General features: G+C 38.3%; 1 protein-coding gene across 4 annotated transcripts in view; it reads left to right on the top strand.

Annotated features, from left to right (window-relative positions):
* Positions 1-22,987, top strand: part of LOC139719146 (protein FAM219A-like) — a 122,110-nt gene that overhangs the window by 80,385 nt on the left and 18,738 nt on the right. The window lies entirely within an intron of this gene.

The following is a 22,987-nucleotide window of genomic DNA, read 5'->3' as shown; positions in this document are numbered from 1 at the left end:
TGTACATCTTAACCCGTTGAGGAGGGGCTGATTTCGCTACAACAGGCATAGATACCCATAGACCCCTGCCCGAGTATACTCGGGACTTGTCCTCAACGGGTTAAATTCATACACAAGCTTTACATACACACACACAAAAAAAAAAACTTCTACAGTATACCTACCCCCTGTCCCCCTCCCCCATGCAGTGCTAGGGTTTGATAAAATATATTGAATAAGGGGTTCCATAATTTATTCAAACCTCATGCATATCCACTACACAAAGGTTTCTTACAAACAACCCTGATGGGTGTCAAGAGGTTTGCCACACCTAGCAAAAGCTAATGTATGCTAATGTATGCATTGGACAATGAATTGATGAAAGTACACACATGTACACAAACACACACACACACACACACACACACACACACACACACACACACACACACACACACACACAAAACATACACATACAGACACACACACTCATAATTGTTTAACTGTTTTGCAAGGCATACACTACATGTAATTATATTCAGAAGGTACTTTGCACCTTGCACCAAGTTGGTATGATTGTTTCCCTCTGGGTCGTCTATTTCTGTCCGTGATATTATCTTCTTTTCTAAGTCACTCTCGCTTTCCTATGTAATGTCCCGTCTCATTCGTCGCCTTGTGTGTTTGCACAGTGTGTGTGTGTGTATGTGTGTATGTACTTTATTCTCCGTGGGCTCCATTTCCGCATTCTTGTCTTTCTTCCATCCACCCTCCCTCCACTCATACTCCCAAGGAAGATGGGCGAGCCGGCAGCCGGTGATCGAAATGCGTCGATGAATGTCAAACACGAGTCCCCCGCTGTCAGTCACGGGAGGGGCTGGCCAAGTGTTAGATTGGCGCGAGCCGTAACCCGACTCCGCACGTGATTCGAATGTGGCGATGAGTGGAGGCTGGTCTTACCGCGCCTGGCAATGTCGCATATGTGTGACACAATAAGTGCTGTCTGCGTGACATTACTACCAGCAGCTGGGCTGGATGACCCCCCCAAAAAAAAAAAAATTAACATGAAATTGATGTCTGTCAATAAATTGATGACGATGATGACTGTCTGTTGACACAGGCATCAAAAATACCAGAACACTTCAAGCTGTCGTGTGACAAGTTCACCTTCACTCATGGTGGTATTCAACCATCCAACGTGACAATTTTTATTTTCTGCAGAAAATAAACAGTGTCTTTGTCTTTGAGTAGGTTGTGCATGTGTATGTGTGAATAGCGTGAGTGTGTGGTGTGATGTGTGTGTGTGTGTGTGTGTGTGTGTGTGTGTGTATGTTTGAGAATATGTTTGTCTGTATGTGTACTTGTACCTTACATGTATGTGTGAATGTTTTGTGAATGTGTATTTGATATGTGTAGCAATGTGAGCCTGACATTTGAGAAACATCCTTGGATACAGTATATGGGTTTAAAGGACATTGGCCTCTGATCTTCTGCTTCGACAAAATGAATTATATAGAAAATTGAGTCTTTATGATGCTATTTATTTTACTCAATACCATTTTGCAGATGTGAATGTTGTTTATAGCACTCTTTTTGTGAGGCACTTGAGTAGGATAGAATAAATACAAGCATGGTGACTAAATTCATTCAAGACCTCATAACATTTCATAAATCTTTTAGAATTATGATGAAACGTACCTCCTTTCAGGTTGTGCCTCCATATTCAAAACATGAGTAGCCCATGAGAGGATTGTATAGACATGTAAATGACATACAGTAACCAACCACAGAGAAAGTGTGTATAAAGTAATCTCGATGATGGTGATGGCAATTAAGGTGATGGTGAGATCATAAAAATGTCAATATGTTGCCATTTCTATCAGGTTTAAAAGGACAGGGAGATGAATGAAGACTATTGGGCTGCAACTACCCACCATCCTAAAGAGAGAAAAAAAAAGCAAGGATGCAAGATGACACATAGTGTTATATGTTATGACACAAATGTGATGCTACACACTATAAAAACATCGGTGTTAGATTTAATACCATGGGTGTTAAATCTAACACCGATCAAACTTCAATAAAGGACCACACCCATATGTGTAGAAAATGCACTGTGATGGTGTTGAAAAGTGTTCACCTGACACTTCGTGATGTTAATTTGACACTGTACCTGGTGTTATTTTGACACTGTACTGGTGTTAATTCAAAAATGACACCACATGGTGTTGATTTGATATTTGTTGACATACTAGTGTTAATATCAATGGTTTAACACCCGTCCAGCTTCAATAAGAGACCACACCAGCTGGTGTTACTGTGGTGTAAATTTATTTTCACATTTTTTCAAAAATCTAGTATTTTAATGTAAAATTCTTGATTGTCTTGTTTAAATTAAAAATCAACAAGAAGTGCAGTTACTGAGAAACTCTTCAAAAAACAGTTTTATATTTGGAAATGACACCCGGAGGTGTTAATTTAACACCATAAATGAGCACCGAAAATTTAACACCAGCTCGGTGTTCACTATTTAACACCGGACTTTTTGCAGTGCAGAATGACACCAATGATAAAAAGTATTATCAGAGGATGCTTGGCTGCCACTTAGAAAATGGAATTCACGTCAGCTGTCCTCATCAGCATTGATTTCAAAGAAGTTGCCTCATGTGGGAGGGAGGATTTCTATCAAAACAAATTTATCCAATTTTCAGGACATCGATTTGCCCATTAACATTGTGTGCATGTGTGTCCTATCGCAATTATAAGTCCACTGTGTAGATGGACTCGAAGACCTTGGGTATTGATTTTCACTTATTCGCTCTGGGAAGTAAGCGTACGTGTCCATTCCTCATTATTACTGAGATTAATTTGAGGTTGTAATTGGAAAACAGCTCATGACCACTCCGTGCTACTTGTGGTATGTGGTTGATACCATGATGTATCTTTGAAAGGGGTTGCTGCAATACTGCATATCTTGAAAAGTTTGCATTGGTGGATTTTCGGATGAAGTTCCAGTGAAGCTTACCCTGAGCCACTGGCTGTGTACTGTAAAGATTGATTGACAAGATTGATATTGATTGTAACTTAATGGCTAAACGTTGTGTCGAGCAAACTTGGGGTCAAGTGCAACTCTGAGTGTTCCAGGGCTCTTACACACAAGTTTTCCTCATGAGTCATCGTGGCTAGGTACAGAGGGCAAATATCTATTTGGATGGGTGCATTTGCTTTGCAACTGGTTGTTACAACCTGTTGGTGTGATATATTTACTTGAATCAATTTACTTCATTTCAAGTCTGATCTTTGTGTGTGTGTGTGTGTGTGTGTGTCAGCACTCACCATGTAGATTTTTTTTTTTAATTTCTTGTGACAGCGTATTTTACCACATTCCGTATCATTTATCTCATATTACTTGAATTAGTAGCACTATGGATTTGTCAGTAAAGGTAAATATAATATGAATCCATTGGGGTGGCCTCCCTCTATTAAAGAAGAGTAAAAAATATTTGTTGCATGTCTCCTCTGTAGAGAATAATTTTGTTTTTGAAACCCAGGCCAAATGTTTGTTTGTTTGTTTATTTTTGAGAGAGAGGGGGGGGGGGGGGGCTCTCCTGAGTGATTGACTTTGTAGTGCAATGATCATTGCAGATTAGTGAATATTCAATAGTAATCAAATATAATGCACTGACATTATTTTGATCTATTTCAGTGGTTTATGTAAGGAAAAATCTGAGTTAAACTGAGACTGAGTGGGGTTAAGACTACTGCATATTGTACTTTTATTCTACATATGATCCACTCGTCTAATGAGTGTATTCATAATTGTATGTGGCTGTTTCTGAGAAATGGTAAGCATTTGTTCTTAAAAAAAAAGCAACCTTCATCATGATCCTATCACCAATTTTTGCAAATTGATAGACTTCTTTTTTCCTTCTGCAATGATGTGACATGACAAGGGGTTTTGAATGGCCATGCTACTCTAGTAGGATAATTGAGCTGTTTGTTTGAAAGGAGCGCTTTGCAAAGAAATATGTGCGCATTCCCCTTTCTCATCACTGATCATGACCTATCATGTTGATATGTATTCTCTGAAGTACAATTTTGTTTTTAAGAAAAAGTCGGTTAATATGTTGCCTGTCTAGACTGAAATGTCAGGGACGCTGTAGAGACAGATGGACATGGATGTCAAATCGTCACGCGTGGGCTAACACGTGAGTGGCCTTGCTCGTGTTTTCTCCTATTCTGTTGCATGTGGAAAATTTACTGCTTACGACGTCTCCGCATGCAGTCATTTTTAACATGGCTTTGACTTTTCTGCATCGAAATTCTGACATATTGATGAGGGATGTAACGTAACATTGGAGGCACAATATTTTCTTTTAATCTTCTCACTACATCACATCACCACATACGCCAATTGTTTGCCCCACATGACGAATGCTGTGGTCTAGAAGTCAAGCAAAACCGGGCTTGGGATGTCACCTTCAAAGAGAATCTAATCCACAGAGATTTTTTTATACGTTTCATGGATAAAGTTTGGAATTAATTAGACTAACAACAAAACACTGAATGAAAATGTGAGCATGATGACACAAGTTCCATGAAAAATATCTACTCTTTCACTGTCATTGAGATAGCTCACACAGAATGTAGCACCCATTAGACCTTGCACAGAAAGTATTGGTCAGGTAACATCCAAAGTTCTATGTGACTTTAGCCATCTGGATGTGCACAAATGTCACTGACTTTCATCTCCTGGTAAATGTTTATATTTAATGGACTACATAAATACTGGTTCATGATTAGTTATTAAGCATTCATGTGACCAATGTGGTGAGGATCAAAATTGTTATATTGCCTGCAGTGATGTCATGTCAGATGATATAATTCCAAAATTTGGCTGGCTGCCAATGGGGCTAGAATAAAATGATGTGTATTCATGATTATCATCTGAATAGGACGTTTTAGCAGCGCATTAAAAACACGTATTGTAGTCCGCTCAATGTTTACCTTTCAATATCAGAGCATATTGAACGAAACGCATAGGCCAACGTATTAATTCCCCATAGGCTACCGTTGTTACTGGCCGTTCAAGATCACACCATATTCTGTCTCGTCTGTAGCGCGAGTGCTTGCTGAGTGCGCAAACGCTTATTACTAGTGCGCGTCATTTTGTTACAGTTCACAAGCGCGCAAACATCTTGCTTAGGGGCTTCCCTTTTCAGCGCTGGGATGTGACTGCAGAGTTAACTTCAAAGACGAGTAGAAGCCCGGTATTTTTGTGCAGTTTATGCTTGCTCTTCTTGATTGTAGATGATAATAATCATAATGGATGGCATTAATTCATGAAATACCTGGGAATATTGCACAGGTTAGGGCCAATATTGCACTCATCTTCGATTCATGCAATATTGGTCCTAACCCGTGCAATATTCCCTGGTATCCCATTCATAGCCAGCCAATATGATATAATTGTAGTAGACCGTGTAATATAACAAATATTGCCTTGTATATCATTGAACTTTAACACTTCACAGTCCCTTGGGAATTTTTATTTTTCCCTCAAGACAATATTTTCCCTCAGTACTGCACACTTCGGGGAAAATGTATAATTTCTTAGGGAAAATATACCCCCCTCAAGGATGTCAAATGTGTTATACTACACCTCTAAAAAGGCAATATCCATATAATATTCAATCATCATTCTGTTCAAGATGTAAGAGGGAGACATGGATATTTGTAGAAGACACCAGAAGTCAACTCCTTCATTCATATTCAAAAGTGCTCGATCATCTGATCATCCTTTCTACTCGGGATATGACCAATGCCATATATATACCTGTAGGGGTCATCAACCAGAGTATATGTGTATATAGAGATCCTCTCTGAGTGTCATATTGGCTTGCCAAAGAACTTCCAAGATGCTTTCCAAAGCAACTTGGTTCTTATTCATCCAACATTGTTCAAAATCTTTGCTGCTGTGTTGTTTGGATATCCACCGACATCAATTTTTCTTGTTTTTGATTCTCATAGCTATGCAACTTTCTCTGTAATCCTCTAGATCTTTTCATCCTGGAAGAATACTCTAGTGAAAAAAAAAAACGTCCCCTGATGATATTTTGCACTGGAGTCGTGTGGTACAGAGAGGGATTTTGGTGGTATGGTTTTTTTGTTTTTTTTTTTTTGCCAAGGCTCAGCTTATATGCAGCTGTCTTTAAGCCAGAGTAGCACTAATGAACGGAACTCTTTGAAGCCAGCCGTCCTCTTCAGACTGTTTCCATTTTCGTAGAATTTGCTCTCCCCCCCCCCCACTTTCCCTCCTATTTCTCTGTCTTTCTATCCATCTCTCCCTCTCTCTCTCACTCTATCTATCAATGTTCTCTCCCCATGTCTGTTTGCTTTAATCCTCTGTGTGTAATGCAGTGAAAACATATAAACGCTGTAAGGAAAATATTCCTAATCTACAATGCTGATGTCACATGTATGTAAAATTGGCATGAAGAATTTTTTGAGTGTTTTACAGCATGCGTTGTTTCTCAGAGTGAGATGACAACCAAATGCATTTGTGAGTCTGATGTCAGCATTTCAACAGATTTTTTCCTTATCTCCCTTTCACTTCCCTCTCCCTCTCTCTGTCTGTTTGTCTGTCTGTCTGTCTGTCTGTCTCTCGCTCATTTCCCTTGGTGCTAAAGAAGCTATGATATTGATTGCAGCGCGTACCTGGGCAGGCGGGTATTATTGTTAGTGAGAGAGTAACAAACTTGAATAATGACCTCCTTTTTCTATCAAATTTGCCTGCTGTGACTTCAGGCAGCAGCGAACAATTGCATTTTCTGTTTCCAATTACTCTGATACTGAATTTCGAGACGGTTGACTGTTCTTTGCGTAGACTTCTTCCTTGTACTTTTCCCATCGCTGTGCGATCTTCACATAAAATATTTCATACTGTTTAACTATTGCAGTCTTTAACATCTTTGCATTTATATAATATGTCAAAGAAATAGAGAAACAGAAGCTTTTGTGTGTAAGTGTGGTTCTGCTTTTTCTACTTCAGATTTGATGTTGACAATTGCCATGTAAATTTTGGTTTATAGGAATGCTGAAAGTAGACTCCCTTTGCACATGGAATTGAGCATGTTTCCTCTACTTCACATGTTTTCTTTTTCTTGCTCCAGGTAAAAATTTGTCAAATCTTACCTGTAGGTATAATATCAGTTCTGTTTGTATCGCATTGTAAATCAATGATTACATCTCCTCTGGCTACATTTTGTGATTTTCCACTTTTTTCTTTTTACTTTGAGCTTCCTTTTTCTACTTGTTTCTACCATGGTATACCTTTCCCATTTCAGGTAGTTGAGGTTTTTGCTTGTCATTCTTCTTGTGAAATATGCGACTAAAGCTGTTTGAAAGTGTCCATCTATTCTATCTGTTGTCATTCTAAATGCATGTCAATTTCATGCATTAGTAGGATGCCAAGCTTCTTGCTGATAGTTAGAATATTTGTGACAGATGCCAAATGATAAAGGAGATGTTATGATTTCTATCTAATATTGAATTCTCCGTCGGGTAACCCTCATTTTTGTTTTAATTCTGCAAATTGGAAATGAATTGAACATACTGATGATACTAGCTTATGTATGATGACAGTCTGTAATTCATCGTGTTAGTTGAGCATGAAAGACATGATCCTCATTTCTGTATTTTGCTGTGTCATGTAAAGTGTTCACCATTCCATTGTGCCATAGATATTTTTTCATTTTATGTGAGTATAAAGCTTCCGTTTTAAAAAACAAACAGACAATGCAGGTCACAAATGCATCGACTTTTTGTTTTTATGGTACAGTAATTAGTTTTGATAATCTTGCTGTGTAAGCATTGTTACAGCAATAAGATCATGGAGTCAAATTGTGACATTCACATGTGAGGAAGAGAGGGTTTACAAGGTGAAGCAACTGAAAAACACTATGAACAATTGCATGATAAATCAAGTTAAGTCAAGAAATTAAAACAAAACAAACAAAATGGCATTCCATTTTATGTTAGACTGGCAGGAAGAATTAACAGGTGTTCACCTCTTAAAAGTTTTTATTAATGCTAACTTTCATTATTTGTGGTGCAGTTTCTCTTCAAAGTGAGATGGATGGTACACGCACAAAACACATGCACACACACACACACACACACACACACACAAACACACAAAAACATGTGGATCGACCCTAAAATCCAATTTCATCTCCTGTGATATTTACAGTACAAAGAAATTACTAGCGAGTGTTCATATCCCCAGATTCTATTTATGTTGACACTATTAAAAAGCAATACACAAATTTGATCCTTCTTCACAGGAGAAGAGGCGGTTACATTAGAGTTTCATCCCGAGACCGGTAAAGTATCCTTGCACGATGAAATTTCTATCCATGCATGTTCTGCATTATGGACTATTATCACTAACAAGATTGATATATAACAAGATTTAGTAACTTGCCAACTGACTTGCATGTTGAGCATCATCCTTACAGCAGGGGATCTCAAGATCTCGCATCAGATATACATGTATGTCTCCCACTGGCCCAGCACCCAGCCTTCTGCTCAGCCCCATTGAGTCAGCGTCTGTGCAGTTTCCAGGGCCAAATCCTAGAATCCGCTGATGTGAAGGTTCCGGGGCTAAATCTTCTTTTTACCCCTCTTCTTTCTCTCCATCATTTTTTTTTTCTCTCACATCTAATTTCACACTTGTTTCATCTCCTATTTCTCTTCTGTCTTTCCTTACTTTTCACCTCTGTTTCCTTTCTTGTTTTTTATTCTTTTGTGAAGCTTATCTTTTTTTTTTATTTCTGTCAAAATATCTGAGCATTTATTCATCCCTTATTGTCCCTTTTGATGATTTATCTGCTTTAATTTTGCTGTAACTAATGAATTCCTTTCTTCTGTGATCTCCCTCTCTCTCTCTTCCTGTCTTACTTACTGTCTCTTTAGTTTACATATAACCTATTACCAGGAAAGCCCAGTGCGGTTGCAGAACATCAATTTTCTAACTTTGGTATTTTTAGATTCCACAGATTGCAAACTAATGATGATATACAATTTGCTCTCACTTTGTTCCAAAACCTGCCACAAACCACAGACCACATTAGAAAGCTGGCTTGTGAATAAAAATAGCTTTGAGAAAATTAGCTATGGAGCTTAGATGCACTCAAGTGTGCAAGAAATCATACAAATGACAGATCTCAAGAGAACACCAGTAAAGTACCACGCTTCATGAAAGCAAGATAGTGCCTAATTTCAAAACAATTTTTAGACATTCAAATTCAGGCAGGAAGGTAATTAAAGGTACTTTTTACTATTTGGAACAGTGATTTAAAAAATGTTTGCATTTGGTGCAATATTATCTTTTGATGATATTGTTCACATTCATTTGATTCATAAATTTCTAATTATCGTGAAATTTCTGGCATCATATAGTTTTTTGTGATTTTAGGAAAACTTCTTCATCAACTGTAGAAGATTGTTAATTTATGAAAGCAGAGAACACTTTTCAAGTCCATGTGTGTAAAGGACCAATATTTCCTTTTGCTGCTCTGTAGATACCAGAGCAAATGTATCTGTATGAGGATCAAGTACATACAACTGCATATTGTTATCTCATGATTTGGTGAGATAAAGGTGCTGAAGTCTCGCTTGGTACAAAACGTCAAAGATGTGTGTTTAACAAAAAAAAAAAAAAAATGCTTTGATATCTGTTATCTCAAAGGAAGTCCAGAAATCATTTTGGTGCTTAAAGGACAAGTCCACCTTCATATACATAAGGATTGAGAGAATGCAGCAATATTAGTAGAACACATCAGTGAAAGTTTGAGGAAAATTGACCAATCCGTTCAAAAGTTACGAATATTTTAAGTATCTGCGCAGTCACTGCTGGAAGAGAAGACTACTACAGTGTATGATGTCACATGCGTACAACTATATAAGGAAAATAAAAAGAGAATTTCAAAAAACTTTACTTTTTGAATAAAGTGCACATTTCTTCGACTTGCTACTGACGTATGTTAAGGGTAATATTATTCCCCCTGCCTTCTGAAAGAGAGAAGTCGAGTGTTCTTTTGTTATGCGAGAAAAATGGAAATATGTTGAATTTTCTTTATTCTTTCTTTATATCGTTGTACTCATGTGACATCACAAGCTATAGTAGTCTTTTCATCAAGCCGTGACTCAGCAGAAACTTCAAAAATTCATAACTTTTGAAAGGATTGTCCGATTTTGCTCAAACTCTCACTGATATGTTCTACTAATATTGCTGCATTCACTCAACCCACATCTCTATGAAGGTGAACTTGTCCTTTAACAATTGCCAGCAGACAGGCATACATTGAATGCCATATTTGTGCAGAGGGTCGTTTTGTAACTTCAGAGTCCTTGAACAGGCGTTTATTGGATCTGTGATATCAGGTCACTTGAAAAAATAAATTATTTCTGTTAAATTGCTTTTATAATTCATTAGACAGAGACTTCAAGATTGGTTGAGATATATATATTTCATATTTGCCTTTGCATTGAGTACTGTCAATGTCTAATTTTGCAACTACAATGTCGTAGGTCTGCATATATGAATAATACAGCATGCATGAACCTTTTAACACTTCCTGAAGCAAGTGCTTCGCTAAATTAGTTATTTTTTATTTCACCCAACATTACTCTGTTTTTACTAACATTAATCAAAAAACATCTGCCATCATATGTAGATTTGCTCAATATTATTAATGAATAAAAAATGATAATTCAGTTTAGAACAGACTTATGTACTACATAATGATATGGCAATCAATTCAACTAACCACATTAATCTTTCTCCATAAATGGTATGAAAGCAAAATGTGTATATGCATGTTCATTTTTTTTCTGGCATTTTTTCAAACATACATTTATCCTACAGAGATTAGAGGGATTTAGAATTAGGTCACAATTTTCATCTTGTACAGTAGATAGGCTAGTTTGTGTGTTAGTCACAATAGACTATGCACTTTCAGTCTGTAATCAAATGTATTTGTGGTAATCAAAGCTGTTGAAAACTGCTTTCACTCGGTAGAACAAAGTTTACTCTTCTGAATATGTATCATTGGGTTGGTCTCTTATTCCAAAATGTTTTCTATCACACTGCATATATGCTCTTAAATCCACATATAATCTGTAGACATCTGAGGAAAATGATTAAATCACCTGAAAATCATCCTGCAGGTATAGTAGGTCCTACTAATTCCAAGCTGGATTGGAGCATAGCTGTACATCCATGCCCACTTTGCTATAAAGCTAATTCACTTAACATCACCCCCTCCCCTCCCCCAACCACAAGTCATTTATGTTGTAGGTATAATATGCCTATGGGTGGCTTATTCCACCGTTATCGCATCTCTGATTGGTATTAATGAGAAAACAGTGGCTTGTGCAATTACCGGTTACCTTGAATTAAGCCTAGTCTGTCTGCAATATTGAAAGCATGGAATGCCAGGTGTGCCACGTAGTTTTTTTTCTCCTTATTTATCTTTGTAGGGGATTCAGTTGTGTTATGCCAGGCTATGTTTTCAGCTGTACATGTCAGAATCTATCATTTATCTCTCTCGGTTGAGAACCCGCAGGGCATGAACAATTTGCAATGTTGTAGACGCCTCTCAGCTGATGATGTATGCTGCTTAATTGTATTATGTGAGGCGCAGTGGCAGCAGTCATGTTGCCAAAGAAATGATTTTAAGGGTCTTGGGGAAAGGCAGGTGCAGCGATCTATGGGGAGAAACTATGGCACATTACATCCCCCCAGGACTCGGAAATTGGGTTCAACTTCACCAACAGCCTGGAGAAAATTATGATGACCTGAATGGATTTTTTTTTTAAATTGCTACCATTCAGTCTGCAGACAAACTTTGATTGTATAAATGCCTTTAAAAACACTATCCAATGACACCCCCCCCCCCCCCAAAAAAAAAAAAAAAAAAAAAATGCTGTGAAACAGGAGCAACAGAGCAGTGAAAGTCTAAGCAAAATCATACGAACTATTTGAAAAGTTACAATGCCAGGACTCTTTATAAGTCCTCCAAAATAGTATCAAAAAATGATCATATTGAAAAATAGTCATCTTTATAACATGACCACCAAAGTGCTCACATAATAGTCCATGTCAGTCATGACATGCTTTCTTAAAAACATATATAATGTGAAGATCAACCATACTAAGTTCTGAAACTTGCCATAACATGCTATTTTGTCTGATAAAATGTCAGTTCACCCCTTTGGTAATTTTCATTTATTTTGAGGTAGCAGTAATACATACATGTGCAGAAGTTTTTTTCCATATTAATGAAATGACTTCGTGCGTGCAGACAAGACCCTGGTCGTTTAGTTGTAGGCAATGGCCCGTGTGTAATCACATCACCTTAAGCCCCAGTTGCTGGTAGAGTGGAGTCATTACGACAGTTGAGAAACATTCGTGCGGCACATTGCGGCATTCTTTGCACTGCGTTAATTGGTTTTTGTGTGAAGCAAGCATGGATTGGCATGCATGTGGTTCAGTCATCTGCAAAGAGCAAGACGCAAGACCAGGTTTGGACTCTGGGCTGTGTTGGCTCTTAAAAGTACTAGTCCTCGTTCACAAAGTGACATGGGAAAATCTGGCAGAGAAATCAGCTCCTTGCAGCTTTAGATATCTACCTGTTTTATCAAAATATTGCCTGAATTAATCCTGGACCTAAGAATGAATTGCAAGAAATACTAAAAATATTTGTTTTTACTGTTAAATGATTGGGATATTTTCAGAGCTCATTTGTCCACTATCTAGGCTGGATGTTAAGTTAAGATTTCTATTAGGTATGTGCTACAATGGCACCGCCTATCTTGTACAGGAACAGTTAAAGTGTTAACCATTGAGAGAGGATACAAACATAATAGAACTGGGACAAATAAATCTAGAAATGGGTCAGAGTCTAGACACACTCGTCCCATCACCCCCCCCCCCCCCATAAAAAAAGGGGGTCACTGCTTCTCGTGTCTTGTTTCTGGTCCAGGAGCAGAGTGCTGAGAGAGGACAAAGTGTCCCCTTGATTTTCTCTGGGATGCACTAGTGCCCATCTAAAATGGCAAAATGATGTATGAACGCAAGTAGCATGATTATTGAGAAATATCACCTGGCATAATATTACTTGACTGCACACGAACCAAATTTTTCATATTGCACTTCAGATCAAGTGCAAAGAACCAGCTCCGCATAAACTCTGCAAAGCAGGCAGCTAATTATGCTGTAAATTAAACCACAAGATCTCTTAGGAAAATGACATTGTTGGGAAATAGAATTCAATTGGACGAGGGATACTTTTTTAAACCAGCCATCAAATTTTGTCTAAAACTAGACTTCTTTTTATCAAATCATGTTATCACACTACTCACTATCTAGGAAAGATGTGATATGGATATTATCATTCGTGTGAGTCTCCATTGGATATTGTATTGAATCAACCACAACCAGCTGGTATATATCATAGAATGTTACATAGATTGAATAATCAAAATAAAACCCTTTCTAACAGGTTAAAGGGATGGCATAGTTTTGGTTGAGATGGATGGGTCCCACATTTTATTAGGACCACTTGTTTTTGGATATCTCAGTACTTTCAAAACCAATTTTCATCAAATAAACTTTGAATTCCTCTTTGTAGAATTCTGTGCTCTTTCATAGAGTATAAGTGGTTCATTTGATTGGGAAAAGTGATTTTGAAGTGGCTAAGATATCCAAATATAAAGTGGTCCTAATAAAAGGTAGGTCCCACCCACCTCAACCAGAACTATACCATCCCTTTAAGGAGACTGGCAAAGCACTTCACTTCGACAGTGACAGTGTGCAGTTAAAACTAGGAATACACTGCCTGAATTGAAGACTGGTGACTAACAGTATTTAACTGACTTCTGCAAGTCGTCCAATGCATTCAACATATTCCTGGAAGCACGGAAATAAATAGCAAAATACACATAAATTTGCAGCATCAAATACATATATAAAAATACTCCATGGGTGCGCAGAGGTGTGGGTGACAATCACATGATTGCGTGACAAAAGTCACGTGAATCAACAGAGGAAGATGTGCGGCAGAGGTTGGAGGAGGCAGGCGGGAAATCTCCACGAGGTTGCAAAACAATGGGGCGGGAAGGATTCCCTATCGCTATTGGCATTAGAAAAAAGGTCTAATGTGATGCAGCATCCTGGACTTGGAATACCAAGATAACCCTGGAAAAAGAGAGAGTGAAATAAAAAAAAAGAGATGGAGAGAGAGATAGAGAAGGCGAGACAGAGAGACGGAGGTGAATAGGAAGTAACAAAATCTCACCAGCTCCATCTGGAAGACAGTCACTAATTGTGAATTCGACGAAGTGGCCCGGGAATGTTTAGCCCAGTTCTCGTGGGATGGGTTTCGCTGATTCTCACCCTTATCTTCATAGTGTCACAGGAAGAGGGAGTGAACTTTGACACCATCTTGATAATACAGGACCCTCTAATTAAAGGCATAATTACCATTTGCAGAAGAAACAAAAACCCAGCATTAGTGCTTTAAAATAAATCTAAAATGTGAGTTGGGGATAGAAACAACCACCTTAAAAATTTTAATCCGTATAATCGATGTTAAGTACTGTTAAATACACAAAATGTGAATAATAGTTATAATAATAATGTTTCCAGACTAAACTGTCTACAGTTATGGTTTAATGAGAAAAATACTGATATCTCCTTTTAGACTTTCTTGCAAAAAAAAAAAGTATACTGTAAAATGAGGAATGTTCGCATGCATTTTAATTTCGCGAATTTCGCGAGTGCCAAGATTCGCAAAATTAAAATGCACGCGAAAACTCCTGTCTACACTATATGCATTGAATGCCAGTGGCATTTCGCGAAAATTTCATGCCGCAAAAAAAGCCGTCGGCTCCAATTCGCGAAAAATTCTTGCCGCGAATATATCATGTTTTGCAGTATATAGGATGTTTTGTGATACAACAGACCTACACATATGCATCAAATGTGATATCTTGAACATTTTTTAAATCACTGCTCCCAAAGGTAAACAGGACCTTTAACCGTTGACATCATCACTGGATGAAAACTTCCGGAGCTGAATGTTTTCAAATCCTGTGTGTTACAATTCAGTTTCTGCTTTGTCAAATTATAACAAAGATGCATAATAAATGAGTATAATCACAACTAATTCATCCTGGTCAGCCAGTATAGTCCTGTTGCATACATCAGAATGTTGCATTTGAAATTGCACACACAAAAAGAGAGGTAAACTTTTTATTGTACATTATGAATGTTAAAAGCAGTGTGATTATTTGTAACAGTACAATTGTTCACTTGAAATGTGATGCAGAATATTAAATGGTGCAGTAGACTAAGGATTCAATTAACCTGATCCCTCTTGAGATTCTCAAATTTCCTTAGCTTCATACAGGATACACAAGGTTCTAATAGTGAATGAGTTAAATGCTGTTCTCACAGACTGCTCTGGTAAATACAGTCATAGCTCTAGATTTTCAGCCACATACACTTCTTGCTCTATACTTGAGAAAATGTATGTATTATGTATGTATGAGGAAAGAAAAGATATGTATATAGGGCCAATCTTTAAAAAAAAAATGAAATGAGGTTATATGTCCTAAATGCTAAATTGTCTGCCAAATGAGCTAAAATAACAAACATTCTTAAGGCTCTTGGTGTATGGTCAAGTATTCTCTCTGACCTGAATCTACAGAGAGTGTTAGCCATACGGTCAACTGATGTGTTGGTCATACCACCAGGTTTACACAGATGACTGTCGGACGATGCCATGCATGCAGCGGCCTGTTTTGACTTGCTGCTGGCATTATGCTAAGTTGGGAACCCACAGAATTAATCACTGCTACAGCCTGCAGCATGCAAACGACACCTTAACCCTTGAAATGCTCATCATGCACTTTGCCAGAACTTACCAGGCTGTTTTATTGACTCCTCCAATAACCCTTGCTCCCATCCCCTCTCCCCCCCCCCCCCCCCATACAAGGCCATAATTCTAACCTTGACTAATCCTTTCTCTTCTTGATGACAGCCATGCAACAGTCCCACACATTACAATCAAAGTGGTATGGTAAGGATCTCTTGGATTATGTGAACATAATTGTTAATTGACAGTACACTGTAGGTTGCATGACATCTGCATTAATTTGGGCTGAAAGCATGCCTCTGGACATGCTGATTCGTCATCAAAGCACAGTAATGGTTTCAAGGAGTAAGTACCGTCGGGAAACCCATGAAATAAACATTAGGTGACTGGTACATGTATGTCATGAAACAATACAAACCTCAGCTCATAAGTAATGTGGACATGTTTCAGTGGAAAGTGGGAATACTACTGGCATGTATCATTGTTTTAGAAATGATGATGATAAAGATTGACAATAATGATATAAATAATATAAATGATTACAATGATAATGTTAATGATAATGATAGTAATAATGGTGATAATAATGATAATGATAATAATGATAATAATGATTATGATAATGATATTAATAATAATGATTATAACAATGATTATGATAATATTAATTTGTGTTATTATTATCATCATTAATAACAATGATAATAATAATAATAATGATTATAATGATATTAATAAGTGTTATTATTATCATTATTATTTTCATTGTTAGGATTTCAGCACTAACTAGCAAAAAATCTTTCAGTTAAAAGTTACAAAGATTGAATTAGTGTGTCTGCTTTGAGATTATGTGATAGCTGAAGCACAAGTAAATTTTTCTGTTACACTGAGCTCATTTCCATATCTATATGTAAACCTCGCAATTCTTTCATGCAAGTGCCAAGAAAAATCAATAACATAAGATGTCGCGGAAAAAAAAGGTACCTTTTTAGTCCCCAAGATGTAGAGAAGTACATTGCCTTTTGTAGAAGTATTAGTAAAGTACTTATAGGTCTCTTTGGAGTACAGTCTTTTGCTGGGTTGCTGTGCAACATCTATTGCTTACTAGACAGGAGGAGACACCTGCCTTTGACACCATAGATTGGGAGGGAAAAGTGCAGTGTACCGTTACAGTAGTACTGACTGTGTGCTGTATATCTTAACCCACATCTCTGCTGATGCACAAATGAATAAAATTTCTCTCACACAGAGCCGAGAGACTTTGAACTTGGGGAAGATGTTTGATCAATGCGGAGGAGTGAAGAACCCCACACGTGTTAGTCCATATGCCTATTGCATGTAAGATAATGAATTTTGTCTATCACATGCAGTGTTTGGCGCCCTCGCCTGGCTGCACTTGTTGTTTATTTCTTTCTTTCTTGAGCCTCTTCGTGGCATGCGCACCCTGGGGTGATCACGCCACCTGGCTCTTAATGTCCAAGAGAGGAGCCTGCCCTCAAGGGGTGACAGTGACTCTATTCCTCTTCCTCCTCCTCCGAGTATCCCAGGTCGTAGCGGCAAGGGAGCCCTCCGAGAGTGCATTGCTATGGCGATGCGTGCTAAAGAGCCCTCCATAATTGCTTATCTGCAGTAATAATCGCCTTGCGAAAATACGATCCCCCCCACAAATAGGAGGTCACTGTGACACACAGTACAGACGTAGGTAATAGATGCCCGACTCCATGTTAGCCTAGATTCCAGACATTTCAGTACAGTAATTTCAGTTTCCATCGGTTCTGTGAGAAACAAAGGTATGCCCATTCAGTTGGTTCACAGCTTTGCAAGAACCTCCTGTTGAAGATGTCTCTTTGGCCTATAGTTGAGTCAACAAACCTTTTACTTCATAGCCTGTGCACTAAAAGATACCCTCTCTCCGGAGAATGTTATTGTCTTGTACACACCGTTGGGGTCACATAGACTGTGACAAGGTCACCTTCATTTGAATAGAAGGATATTAAATCCAAAGACTCTGGAAGTCTGTTTTTGTTCTTTCCTGATGAAATTAACTGGTATGCATAACACAAAACTTTTGTTTTGAAGAAGAGAATTGTTTCTCAAACTTCATGACATCAGTAGAATTCCTGTCTTTAATTAATATAATTCAAGACTGTGATTAAAACCCTTTGATTTTAGGTGTAATATATTATGTCAAGGACAAAAATGATGTCTGCTCCGCCAAACTTGTGTGTCTTGACATTCAGCGCCCTGCCAACGTGAGGCCAAGTAGTTTTACTTACCCGTACATTGTATCAACATGTGGTAGGAGGAACAATCTAGTCTTTCACTGATCTTTATCTGAATGTTTGTTATCTAGACAAAATGTTATCTGACTTAGATGTGAAGATGGTGACATTGATGGCATTTGTATTGCACACGTGTGGCTAGAATGGCATTTGCTTTGAACATGTGTCACTAGATTAGTGCCAATCCATAAGTCATTTGTTCCAAGTAAAGAGAATGACAAGGCCACGCCATGTTGACATGCACATCATTTTCATCTGGTAATTGGCTCTAGTCATTTATTAGTCATTCATTACTAAATTACATGGTCTTTTTATAGTTTTTTGTTTTTTTTGCCTCTGCAACAGTGTGATGCTATGTGATGCCATGGTTTCATTCCTCCACACATGGACACTATCAATACCAGTTGCTGTTCTGCCTCCTGAAAATGAAACCTTTGACGTGGGATAAATTGGTTGGGTTGTTATACGAGGTTAATGTTCTTTTTACTGTCTCCCAGTCAAGGGTGCCACATTTCCAGATATGTTCGTAATCATGAGCATCAATAGTCTTCTGGTTCATACATTGTTCTTTATGATATAGGTTAATGTGCAACGACTTTCAGTCCCTGTTTTTGCTTTGTGTTGACTTTTTACATGCTGTGTGACTCCAACCCCAAGAATCTCTCAAATGGGGAGATTCTCCCACCTGGACCCCAAGCAAACCAGAGACTCAAACATGAATGCCCTATACATGCACACAATATGTGCACATCATCAGTGTCAAGCTTGCATCCCTTGTGGCCGGAGTTCAGGGCCCACTGTCGCAGCTCTAGTGGAAGCTCTAAGATTGCAGTGCTCGCTGGCGCAATCTTAGCCTCATTTTTGAAGATGTATGACAAAAGTAAGATTTGACGGGAGAAAGCTATATTTTTAATGAAAAAGGTAAAAGAAATAGAAAATCTTAAGCGCTAAACACACAGCTAGAGCTGGGGGAATTTAAACTCAAGCAGGAGAGCAGAAGATTTTGAGAAAATGGCAACTAAACAGGAGATCCCCCACCAAAGGTGGACGAGTTAGTGTCTTTGCATTCTGCATTGAAGTGAGAGTGTTATGAGACTGCCATTTTATGACCCCCTGAGTGGTCTGTTAACAGTTGACATGTTTATGTGTCACTACATGCCAGATAGCAATTCAAGCTAAGAGACATAGGATCCAAGTGTACCGGTACCTATTGGCGTAACCAGGTAACCAATCTGTATATGTACTTGAAACGAGCAGGTGGTGTGTACCCAAAATGGTGTTAAGATCCATGTATGGACCTTGATAAAAAGAAGTTATTGATTGAAAAAAAGCACCAAAAACCACAATGTTATCATTCACCATTAAGAAGGTTGAGCACGGTATTGTTGATCCTTTTGCCATATGCAAGGTAAGGTATCGTGAAAAGAGATTGGCTCTATGAGCCATTGTGCAGGTATTGTGCGGCTGTTCTTTGACGATGCCCGCGCTTCTACGCCCCAAACTATTACCACGTCTGATTGCTAATTAGTTACGTCGCTAGTCGCTGCCATCAAGTCATTATCATGTGACTTTCATCTCATGCCGTTGATTAATCATTTCTGATGCAGCAAAGTCACAGGGATGCTGAGCATGAGAGTGAATCGAGGAAAAGGGAGAGGGGGGAGGGGGGATTGGAAAGATCCAAGCAAAACATTCTTTGGATCTTATTGATTAAGGCAGAAAATGTGCACAATGAGCTTTAAGGTTACTGGGGATATGCATTCAGGATTCACTGTGTACCTGTGTGTGTTTTCATTGGCAATTGTGAATACTGTATCGTTGCAATAGTGATTCTTCTTGATGTCAGTGCATTGTCAGAAGGAAAACGAAATATTAGGTTTTTGAGCAGAATTGCATTCACATATAAAACTACTGTACACAGTGTATGTTCAGCCCCGTGTGTAATAATTTCTGCATCACTGTGCTGGTTAAAATAGGGTGTTTTCATTACCCAAGGAAAAACTGGCTGATTAGCTGAATTAGATCATCCTTTATTTGGTATCAGAAGTGTTGCCTTTTTTATGACCCTTATTTATCTTTTGTGACCCATAATACACAGTGTCATTTTCCCCTTCTGTGAGCATTAAGGAAAAGATACATTGAAAAGCTTCCCTTTAAGGCACACATTGAATCCAGATCTACTCTCTCCATGCAAGGCCATGACATTTCCAGAGAGTAGTCTGATTCATTTCAAATTGTTACATATGTAGCAAGGGAGAGGGGGTGTCCGTGGGTGATATACATGTGAATGAGAGAGGGACCAGTAATGACACAACCTTATTCTCCTCGAGATCTATTTTGGGTGTCGTCTTCACTCATTGCAGGTGACATGCATTCAAATCACCACACAAATGGAATTGAATCAAAGAGCTTTGCATCGATGTACATGTAGATATCTATGATATTCTTGGATTATCTTTCCCATCATCATAATAGTTGTGTGATGATTCACTTTTGATGTGTCCTACTTTTGTCGAAAATGTAACATCATTTCATCGAGGTACACCTGTGCTTCAGAATCACATAAAAACTGTGTTTTCTGTTTCACCCACGTAGTGCTCCGAATGACTGGCTGGTTGATGGAAGCCAAGGCATTACATTATTTATGGTCTTTGTGTAACTAGTGCTGAGCGTATTTCAGCAATATGGTTTGCAGCAGTCATTTGCGCACTATGTCGTAGGTACACGTAGGACCGAAAGGGCACCAGTGCTCGAGCTCATTCTGACGAAGGTCATGAATAAACTGCAATAATCACAATCCTTTTTAATAGTCTCATTCCAGGCTGATGCTAGACTGTGTTGTACATGACCTACTTGTAGCAGACATGGATGTGTGTGGAATGTTTGTGCATCAAGTAAAGCTCCTTGGTGAAATGTATTGAGGATACAATGAAATCCACACTCCTCATCACTTGGACAGGATTAGACAGTCTGCAGTAAAGGTCACTTTAGATTGTCTGGTCATTGATGTCCCCAAAACATCATGCCTCAATCATCAAATGCCCAAAAAGGCCTGGGCTTTAGAGTCTAGCCAGGAGCTATGCAAGAAGTTAGTTGCAGCCTGTAGTGTCACTTTTGGCTGTGCTACACCCCAAAGAACAGAAACTCAACACCATGCTCAAGGTGACTCAGAAACCTTTGAGTCCTTTAAGTGATCACTGCCACAGAAAACCCCATAGCATTGTACACACTGTCCAAAGTCCTTGGCTCAGACAGGGTTAAAAAGTAGAGTAGTATTGAGGATGAAACGCTGAGAGTATGTAAATTATAGAATTTCACAGTTTTTTCAGGTTTCTTACAAAGCAGTGATGTTGCTCACAGTCACATTACTTACTTGGTGTGCCTCCATTGGTATGCAGGCCAGCAACAAACATCCTCCACTTCTGGGGGTCCTGCATGGTCACAGTCACTTAGTATGTGCAAATTACAAGAAGCATCAATGCATATCATCACTGAATCAACCATATTAACTCTGTACAAAAATGCATAACTTACAAAAAAAGGTTATTACTTTCCTTTTCACTTCTTAATTTTCACGGAACTTAAAATGATAATTTGTTAGATGGTGTTTTCTTTTTTGTGAAGTCATCTCCAATAAATGTTTCTGCAAGTGATACTACATTCGCAAACTTAGATTGGATCCTTTGCCAAAGATATGGCATTCCATCTCACAGATACAGGGGCTTTTTTTCAAGATACCCAGTAAAAGCATAACAATGCAAAAATGCTAAGAGAGTTAGCGCATTCTTTATGCTCACTTGTGTGATGAATCAGTGCATTTATGATTGTGCAGTAATATGGAGAAAATAAAAAAAGGGATATGTGTTGATCAAGATAGGATGGAGAATGATATTTTAGCTATGACATTAGCAGAATCATATTCTGTTTGAAATATTCACTAACATCTGTCAAGATTCAGGAATAAGACATGCTGTTTTTCATAAACACATACACACACACACACACACACACACACACACACACATACACACAAAAGTGTGTCAGTCTTGGGTAAGTGCATGAGTCGATCAAAATTGATGTTACAATGCCTTGTCGGGAATGCATTAACCATAATTGCATATATGATGCATAGATCCTAGTGGCTGAAATGATGATGGTTTTGTTTTCGATGCAATAAGTCTGAAGATACCATTTATCCGGGGATGAAATATTGTGAGAAAAATCATGATTATTCATCATGGGGGGGGGGGGGGAGGTATTACTTGTTCCCAGGACTTGCCATACATGTATTCCTCATGAGGGCATTTTAGCAAAATCTAGCTTGCATAGATTTCTCAGTTACCTGGCCAATGTGGGTGGAGAACAGTGGGTGTCTGCTAGCCAGGCTGTGCCATGTATGGCGACTGCATGATTTATGAGAGGATCACCACAGGAAAAAATAAGGGGGAAAAATGAAATGCATTGTCGCGAGCCCTGGCAGGGGAAATCGGTGAGGATTTGCATGATCCAGTCTCTTCATCATGTCCACAAAATGTCAGGAAATCAATCATGACCACCTCCTCTCTCCCCAAGAGAGAGATGAAGAGAAAATTTTCAACTTTCAGGCTTTTTTACCCACTTCCTGACATGCTTTTTTCTTTCTTATCTCTTCTTCTATTCCAGACAGCCTTATTAAAGTTTTGAATATGTTTAATACAAATTGGTTTTGAAAAGTTGAAAAGTAAATTACCCTACTCTACTGAACAATATGGACATTAAACAAAGTTCAAACAAATGAATAAAATT

This window comes from Diadema antillarum, unplaced genomic scaffold (genome assembly GCF_040938485.1).
Source record: "Diadema antillarum isolate AM-2024a unplaced genomic scaffold, OU_Dant_1.0 scf00000105, whole genome shotgun sequence".
In the NCBI taxonomy this organism is placed as follows: Eukaryota; Metazoa; Echinodermata; class Echinoidea; order Diadematoida; family Diadematidae; genus Diadema; species Diadema antillarum.
This window is presented reverse-complemented; position numbering and strand designations above follow the sequence as displayed.